Here is a 10,421-nt window from a genome sequence, read left to right on the forward strand (position 1 = left end):
AACAATGTCGAAAATGAGGCTAATGGTAGTAGTGCATGTAATAGGAAATGGAATTTCGAATTAGCATTAGCATTAGACACAAGGCATTAACATTAGATATTGGGGTGAAAGAAAGCTTGGGTGTAGCCATTTTTTGTGAACTGGAGGGCATTTTTTGTATATAGGCAACTTGCATGACCCATAACTTATGCATTACACTCAATGGAATTTGATAAACTTAGTCTTCAAATAGTAGTATACATTCCAAAATTAACTGAGACCAAAAAAATATGAAATTGAAATTTTGAATGATATCATTAAATTAGTACAAGTACTATGTTGCATGTGTATCCTAAGCAGTATACGATACAACAATTTATTCAAAATCATCAAAATTTTGTTCTACACATACATGCAACCAAGTAATCATTAAAAATTGTAGTATTTGAGCTTCCCCTCAACCAAAGGACACCTAATCGAAAAAATTTGATATGGTCTAAGGGGACGCCAATGTTGTGCTAAAATTATGCACACCCATCTTAGGGCATGCTCCATAACTTTTTCTTGATTTGTTGACAAGTAAAAAGAATTGAAAAATGTGCATCCACACTTATATGACTACTGCATGGTGGTCTTCAAACATAGATATTTGTTGATATTCATATCTTGATTCACCCTAGAATGGATAAATTAGAAAATATCTAACTCATGCATGTGCAAAGATCTTTGAATAAATTCGACACTATTTATAATTTTGCATTCCTTCTTTTTCCATGTACTTCCTTGCTATAAGATCCATAAGCATACCAAATTTCATTGCATTTCAAATTCACAGCATCTAGCACACTAGCATGCCCTTTGCCCTATCCAAAATTTTAAATATTCTAGGCCACATTGCATTTGCTTGGGGGCCACCTGCATATCCAAATTGCTGATGTGTGTTGTCGAAGGAGGCAAATCACAATGGCTGAAATTTCACATCCATTGGACAGGCTTTCAAATTTTCATGCCTTCCGCACTTGCAAATCTTGAATATGGTACACAAAACCTCATGTCAACCTGCAACATACACAAGACCTTTCATTTGTTATTCTCTCCATTTTTTGCAACTTCTGCTTGTGCATACTTTCATTTGGTTCTCTCTCTCTCTCTCTCTCTCTCTCTCTCTCTCTCTCTCTCTCTCTCTCTCTTTCAGGTAGTCAGACTCGTCTTCTTCCCTTATTTTCTCTACTATTATCTAAAAATATAAGGAGCACCTACTGTATCAACTTCTAGGTGCTTGCTTTAAGCTGTAGATACTCTTTTTGAGATGGCAAACCTTATTCTCCTTTCTTGGTTCAACATAACCTGCTGGTTGTTGCATGTAGACTTCCTCGTCTAGGTAACCATTGAGAAATGCATTCTTGACATTGAGTTGATACACATTCCATCTACTGTGAGTGTTGCTAGTGATATCAAGAACCGTATGGAATCCATCTTTGCTACTTGAGCATAAGTCTCATCATAATCTTGACCAGATTGTGTATGGTTATATATGTTTATACATATAACCATATATGGTATGTATATGTTTATACATATAACCATATATGGTATGTATATGTTTAAATATGGTTATGTGGTTATATATGTTTATACAAACATATGTTCATGTATATGTATGTGTTGCTACACACATTCATACATTTGTATATCTATGTGTGCGCCCGTGCATGCATGTGTGCTCAGTGTGTTTGTGTGTGTGTGTGTGTGTGTGTGTGTGTGTGTGTGTGTGTGTGTGTGTGTGCATGCGTGCATGCGTGCGTGCATGCATGTGTGTGTGTGTGTGTGTGTGTGTGTGTGTGTGTGTGTGTGTGTGTGTGTGTGTGTGTGTGTGTGTGTGTGTGTGTGTGTGTGCATTGTATCCATGTTTGTATATATGTTTTGCAATGTTTATGTTTATTTTTCAATGTACATGTGTATTCATGTATATATATGTATGGTTGTAAACATACATACATATCTACATGTGAATATTATTTATATATATATATATATATATATGTATGTATATATATGTATATATATATATATACCTATCTGTGCATTGTATGGCTATAGGTGCATTGTTTGTTTATATGTTTGTCTATATGCATTGTATCTATGTTTATCTTTCTTTACATATGGTGTGTATACTTGTGTGTGTCTATGTGTATATCTACGTGTCTACTTGTATATCTATGTGTATATCTAGATGTGTCAATATATGGATATATGTTTGCAATGCATATTGTGTTTATGTATATTATTTAATATATTTATATGGTATCTACATATATATGCTAAGTACATTGTGAACATTTTGTTACTCAAAACAACATCCTATCATGTTACTCAAAATGAAATCCTATCATGATACTCACCTTTGAACCACAAAGTGAGCCCATATTCAACCTTTTAGAACGTTGAATTGATTTGCACTATGGAAAGCATAGCCACTCTTCATAAGCTTCTTTTGTGATTTCTTTCACATTACTTGCTATGGTCTATGGTTTTTCAAAGAAGACATAGCAAACTATTGTATTTCGTTACTACATCAATAATATTAGACCTCTTAACAAGAATATGTTGGGAGATCTAATGCATTCATGAGTGATCATTTTGGCTAAGGGAATGCATGTATAGATTTATATGCTAGTAGTATCTATGTATGTATTTATATGCTAAAAGTATCTATGTACCTATATATATGGAACTAGAACCTATATATTTATTACTTACTAGCATCTATGCATGTCTAGTTTATATGTGTGTAAATGCTATTAACATCTACCCCTCTATATGTCTAGTATATATGTATCTAAATGCTATTATCATCTGTTTATCTATATATTGTGCCTAATATATATGTATGTAAATGCTACCAGCATCTATGCATCAATATGTGTCTAGTATATGTGTATGCAAATGCTACTAGTGTCTATGCATCGATATTAAAGAGTGAACCATTTCATGAAGAAAAGATGTATGGATCTACAATCATGTGGCCATTTCAAAGAGCAAACTATTTCCTTAAGTCAATTCAAGTCTCAATGAGAGAATACTCACTTTTGTATAGGGATTTAGGCATATTCAATGAAACGATAATTTGAAGTAGCCAATATCATAAGTCATTTGAGAACTTCTTGGTACATACTCATATTCAAAGAAAGAGTCAATTTCATAAGCCATTTGAAAACCTCTTGCTATATACTCATATTCAATGAAAGAGTTAAATGAAATTGGCCACTCCCATGCAACACAATTTATGGGATGCCTCACAGACCACTAATGCAAAGCCTCATAGAGAATTCAAACCCCTCACATAAATCAAAAGACATTGAAATAAAGTCCTATATGTTGTCATCTCTTTCCCTACAGAGGAATGCGCCAATTGAATTAGAAATCCTATTGAGAGCACTGCACAATGCGCTCCCATGCTACACAAGTAGTCGTGTCTTCTCCATAGACAACTATTCAGACCTCTGCACACTTCATGTGTGCTCCCACACTACACAGGTAGTTGTGTCTTCTCCATAGACTCATACCTCTCTGGACATGCCGCCTCTCATTTCTCCTTAGTGCTTCATGAATTCTCACATTGCTCAAGCATTGCTGCCATATTCTTTGTGGTATAACCCAACTTCTTTAAGTTGCCTATGATATATCTAGACTCCTTTTCCCAAACTCTTGTTGAGTGAGCATCATCATCTCCATCACATGAGGATGGCTATCACTAAACTTTGATTAGAAATATGCATTCATGTGTAAATATACCAAGCGGAGGATAAAAGATATGTAAACAAAAGTGAAGGTGAGAAAAAGTAGTAGAAGTTCAAGAATGGAAAAGAGAAAGATGAATATGGTTGCATGTGTTCTCTCTCTCTCTCTCTCTCTCTCTCTCTCTCTCTCTCTCTCTCTCTCATTCACCAATGAGATGTATGTTTGTGAGGTTCTGGACACTAGCAGACCAGTCCACCTTCATGAGCATGAGGGTAGCTTTAAAGCAGACTAGAACACACTTGGATGATGATCTCACACTCTTATAGCAAGAGCTCAGAAGGGAGGCAATGACCTGAGTGATGGCTACGAGGAAAGAACAAAAATGGGTTGTATATTGAGATGGTAAGGTTATCATTCCAGAAATAGATACAGATAGTTCATGATGGTAATAGGCCTCTGAGATGGAGAGACACATGGTATATTTAATATGGTTGTATGGAACTATAATGGCACTCATTGCTCTACTGCTGGTATGATCTAGGCGGCTTTTTAGAGAGAGATATTGATAGAGACATTATTTTCTACACCGAGATACATGTGTTATGAGAAATTATTTTTCAATTCTTTTCTTGAAATTAAGCAAAGTATTTTGCGAATAGGATAGAATCGCACCAGACATGGCAGGGGTTCTATTGGTATTCTTATGTGGTTTGAGGGATGCCTGGCTAAATGAATGCCATTTAATAAAGTATTGTGGGTGATGCCATTATGAAATACTTGAATTATTTGGTAGATGCATGTGATGACCATTTGTTAGCATGTTGGTTAGTATGACGGGTAGTCATGAGTATTTTGGTGTATGCCATTGGGATGCTAAGTGTTGAAGGTATTAGTATTTATTGTCTGATTATTTACTAATATGCTTTGGTTTCATGAGTTCAGGTGATGCTAAGGAAGATCGAAAATATTAAGGCTCCAAGTAACATTAGCAAGCGTTGGCAATTATTGGCAAAACATTTGAAGTATAAGGTGTACCTCACCTTGGTATATTTGGTCTTATGAATTAATGACCTTGGGGCAATTGTTGATTGCAATTGATAAAGGGATCAAATGCCTTTTACATTTATTGGCTTATGATCTTGGAAGAGTGGTGTTGAATCATTGTGGATTAATGCTTTATGCCATGCAAAGGCTTTTGCAACAATGGCCAAGGGCCTATTTCAGAATGTAATAAAGGAAAGTGCTCTAAAGCCTTCCCATTATTTTTGGGCATGTATTTTGGATGTGATAGACTCAATCATGAGTAAAGGAGTGAAGAAAAGAAAAGTATGTATTAAAGGATGTACAAGAGAAAAGGATGGCTAAAGACAAGGACATGCCTTGGCAATGAGAGGATCAAGTATCCTTGTATTTTGGCTCATGCATTATGTTTTAAATATTATAAATACTCAAGGTGTGGGATCATGAGCCACACACCTTGAGGGGGGAGATTGTACCCTATGCTTTGCCTTGTGTCCTCTTCCGTTTCATGGTTTTCGTTCTTCTCTTTCATGTATTTTAGTGTATTTGTATTTTTAAGCTAATGTGAATTTTGGCATTAGCAATTCATGTTACAGTGGTCTTAGAGCTCTTGCTATGCTCCATGAGGACCTAAGATTGAGAGGTACTCTCCAAGGAATTGTTGGGAAGAGAGCTGAAGGAGTCGTCGACTCAGATTTTAAAAAGGGGGACTCCAAATGTACTTTGGAGAGTGGTAAATGTAAGTCAATTTTTGAGGGGCCTTATGACTTTGATTAAGGTCTTCTTCTTTTGCAAAGAAAATAGAGAGACTTTCGTCTCTGTTCGTGACACCGCGTGATGCCACTTCTCATCCTCTTGCCTCTCAATGCTTCTTCCATCTACTCAATCTATTGCATAAGCCTTTCAAAGCCTCCCTCCAAGCCTCTCCAAACGGGTAGAAACAGCATTTGGGTAAAATTTTCTTCACAAGTAACGAATCCTGCTACGGATAAGAAGAATCAACCTTGAAGAATTCGGCGATGAATTTGCCTCTACAGCTGACTAAAGGGTTTTCAGACCCTTTGAATGCATTCTCTTGGTCCGTTTGAGCTATGGTGGAGCACATGAGCAGGTTTGAAAATGCTTAGCAAGGGGAAAATGTGAGAGAAGATAAATGCAGTTTTCAAATGATAAGAGGGTGACTTGTCCTCTGATAAGTTATCAAAAAATCCAATATCTTATCAAGTCACACCCCTCTTCTACCCCTCTTCCATATTCACTAATTCTTTCATAAGTGAAGCTATTTGAATGCTTTTTTGAAGCCGATTGTTCCAAGTTATTGTGGCTACAACTTTTGGAAGTATGATTAACTTCTAAAACTCTATTAGAGGGAAGTATCATAATTTTACAGTTTGAATATCATAATTGCTTGTTGTTGACCTAATCAAGTATTAAGTTGCTTGAAAAGCAGATTACATCATAAATTTTCTTCAATTTTGACAACTTGCACCAACATTCCGAGTTCTTGAGGGAGTAGATGAGAACCCTTTGAATATGTCGAAAATTTTTCAATGAAATTATATAAAGCCAAGTATTCCTTAGTGAAGCTACATATTTCTTTTGAAAATTTTATTATTTCCTGACCCTTGTAAATCAATATGAGGAGAAAAATGTGGTGTTGTTTTTTCCTTGATGCTTTCAGGAGAATGGACTATAGCATTGGAATACTTTCTCCAAGTAGATTCTTCAGTAAAGAGGTAATCTGATGGTAAGAAAGTATCGCTAAATAAATAACAACTTCAATTTTAGAAGTGGTACTTGATGCTATAATTTATAGGAATGATATTTCATAACTCGAGTAATCTCAATATTTATTTAAGCACTTGATCTCAATATTTATTTAAGCAACAAGTGCTTCGATTATGAATTGAGAAGAGAAATGGTAATGCTCATTTGTTGAAGCAAGTTTAGATGATTTTTAGAATCAAGTTCTTACCTACAAGGTTGAGAGTTATCTTTTATCAAGTTAAGTATTGATATGACAAAGAACAATCTGGCTTTCCTAATGATTTACAAGCCATTATTTTCCCTTGATCATGATTGATTTGTCAAGCTTTGACATCTTTGATGGATTTGAAGACATGTGAAATAACAAATTTATTTTAGAGGTAAAGGTTATGCTTATTTCATACCTAGGGATATTTCCTCTTCAAGAAGAAGTTGATTAAGATCATTTATACATGAATAGATTCTTGACAAGTAGAAAAAGGGTAAGCGATATCAATGGAACAATTCTTGAAAATAAGAAGTGATTTATTTTACTTTAATCGTAAGTATAGTTTAGAGGTTTATTTTATTTGAGGTATGATATGCTCAAATATCAATTTTTTATATGGAAAGATTTATTGGTCAAGTATTGTCTTCAAGACTATATTATGGTTACTTTTTATTCATTGTTTGAAATGAAAAGAGGAAGATAAAATGAGTATTTGTGACTCATATTATTTGTCCTCAGATTGGAAAAAGATATACCTAGCTATTCTATAAAAAGGAGTAATAATGTCCTAACTCAAAAGAGATAAGCAAGTGGTGAATGTTAGCTTCTTGGTGGTGATGTTAGATAATGTTTTGTGTATATTTTGTAGCTGCATAAGAAAATATATACATGAATATTACCTATCATTACTAGTTTATGTTTTGATTAATTAAGCTATTCTTTACTAATGATCCAAAAAGAAAAGGATAGCTAGAAAAACTTTTATGATTTACATTAAGATATAAGTTGACATGATGAGTTTTACTCTAGCAAGATTTACATTCTATTGAATTGATAAAAGAATATGTTTATTCTTTTTTTTTTAGCCATATATATTTAGCTAAAGATGGCAATGAAAGTATTATAGGTCCCGTTTACAAGCTCATAAAAATGGCAAGATAAATAAGCATTAACATTCTTTCATATTTAGAATTGGGGACTATATGATAAGAAATCTAGCATATATCAAGAAGATGATGCCTGACATAGTTTAATTATAGAAAAGTTGATTGATCTTTAATTTTGAGTATTTTGATTTCCAAATTTATTCGAGCATTAGCTTTTGAAAGCAAAAAAAAAAAAATCTCTACTTATGGATGAACATTCATGCCAAGCGAGAGGGCAGTACATGAATGATTACTTATGAAGTTTTGCCAAGTTGCAGATCTTGCATGTGTCTAGCTATCAAGGAAAGCTTTTATTAGCTAGATTAAATCTTGATTATTGAAGTTAGTATCACTTAAGGATATTTTATACAAATCTTGTTTTGACTATGGTTTCCCAAGGAAAGGATAAGGGAAGAAACCTTGGTGAAATTATCTCCAAAAAGATAAATATATAATTACTTGATATATAATTTGACGTGTACTAGAACTCTACTGAAGTATGCAAGTTAGTACTATCCAAGAAATTGGAAATTTCAAGTAATGAGTAGGAATGATTATCCTAAGAAGATGAATGATAGGGAAAAGAAAATTCCAAGACACTAGGGTTGGCCCTCCCTTCAAAAGGTGGCAAGTATAAAAGGCCAAATGGTTGACTTTGGTTTTCACTTGTTGGTTGCACACATTGAAATACAAGCTCTCCTCCTTTTTGGAGTTGTCTCATGTTCCCTCATAGTGCCTTTCATGAATGCCATGTTCTCTTCTCTTCTTCCCTTCTTCTTCTCCTTCTTCCCTCTCCCTTCCCTCTTCTTCTCCTTATGTATCACGATTGCAACAAGCCAGGAGTCGCTAGAGTGACACTAGTGAATAGCATTTGCATGTATTGCTCTCAACCCAGAGTAGCTTGGAGGAGTACTCCATCGGCATTCCTGCAAGATCCCCATGGGACATGAGTCACTGCTGGAGACTATAAAATTTTGGCTCAATCTATGCTAGGGAGTTCTAGGTGTGCTTTTGCATTGCATTTGCTTCTCTCATTACCCATATATTACCCAATGCTGAGTATTGTAGAGAAAAGCTGTTGGTTTTGGTGTATAGGAATGTGTGAGTAAAAGAGAGGTGTTGAAAGACATTTGGAGTGATTTTGGTATCTTTAATTATTTAAAGCCTGTAGAAAGGTAGATCGGGTTATTGCTAAGGTGTGTGTGATAGCAATCCCAACAAAAACACTAAGAAATGATGCTAGGAGTTATTTTCAAAGTGGTTTCAAAGGGGAAAACTGTCACTTTTTGCAAAACACCCCATTTGTCCTTCAAAAGTTGTTTTCCCTTGTTTTTTACATTGAGTAGGTAAATCGGGTATGTAGCATTACCCACACATAATAAAACTTGAACATAAACTTTAAAAATAAAGGAAATGACCAAAAACTAGTCAGCAAAATGAGGTTATTTGTGTCACTATGTTAAGCTCAATGTAGCAGGTCCTCGAGTCACTACTAAATTAAAGTAGTAGGTCCTCAAGTCGTTGCTATAATAATATAGTGGGTCCTCAAGTTATTGCTATAATAATGCAATGGGTCCTCAAGTCACTATTATAATAATGCAACGAGTCCTCCAATCATCATGTTAATTGAGTCGCCATGTTAATCGAGTCATTGCTATATTTGACCCATTGCGTTAGCCAGTCACTAAAGGACTGTCGCCCCTTGATCTTGCATTGAAGCAAAATTATACTTTTCTTTGGACATCGATAACACCAGTTATGCTATGACACCTGTCTTCCATAGTGGTGTAAGCTAGATTCCTAACTTAAGCTAGTTGGATGGTGGTAGGTATCAGCGTGGCTGGTTGAAGTGTAGTACAAAGGTTCTATCTTGGAAATTTTCTTTGTAATCCTATAAATATTCTCTTTTTAGGATTCAACCATATTTTTATCTTTAGTAATACCTTCTTTATATATCATTTGATGTTGAATTGATGTTCATATATTCTTGGACCTTCTTGAGGGGTTCTTATCTAAATCTTAAACACACACACACATCCCCTTCAGGATGCATGTGATCTTGGAGTTATTGATATTTGGATAACCATACAAACATTAACGACTTTGATCCCATGTCATTGAAAGAAATACCTATTGATTTCTTATGCCGCCTAGTGGGATTAAACATATTATATTATACTTTACATGTTTGATTTCTTATGCCCTCTAGTTTGCGGCTCCCATATTCCCTTTGATCATATAACTATGTTCTGCATTTAGTCATAGATAGATTGAGAAGATTTTCTACATCTGGCCTTGTGATACTTAGGCCAAAAAACCCTAAACAAGCTAGATGTACATCTTAATGGAGATGGCATTACTGTTGCATAAGTAGGGAATATGAAAGATTTGAGAAAGGATCATTTTATATGATTGAGCCAATAGGTCTATTAGATTGAAAGAGGATAAAAATCTGGATATAGGAAGGAAGTGCTTTTGTTTTATCAAACTTATCCACTATAAAGCTGCCATCTCCCATAATTTCAATAGAGAGATTCATTAAATTTGTGGATAGAGTTATTACTTTATCCACCACCCAGATGGATTTGTGAATGGTTTCTTTAATCTCAATGATAGGTAGCAGATAAATCCAAAAAGGATTATTTGGATCTTTGATAGCATTAGGATGAAGAAAATCCTTTATACAAATGTTGTTAATACTTAGAATATCGTCAATGTATCTAAACATATGTTTAAAGAGTGGTAACAAGTCAATTCTGCCAAGCCTCATGAGCCTTAAA

This window comes from Dipteris shenzhenensis, chromosome 32 (assembly GCF_047967505.1).
Source record: "Dipteris shenzhenensis isolate YYH24624 ecotype China chromosome 32, Dip_SZ_1.0, whole genome shotgun sequence".
NCBI classification, from domain to species: Eukaryota; Viridiplantae; Streptophyta; class Polypodiopsida; order Gleicheniales; family Dipteridaceae; genus Dipteris; species Dipteris shenzhenensis.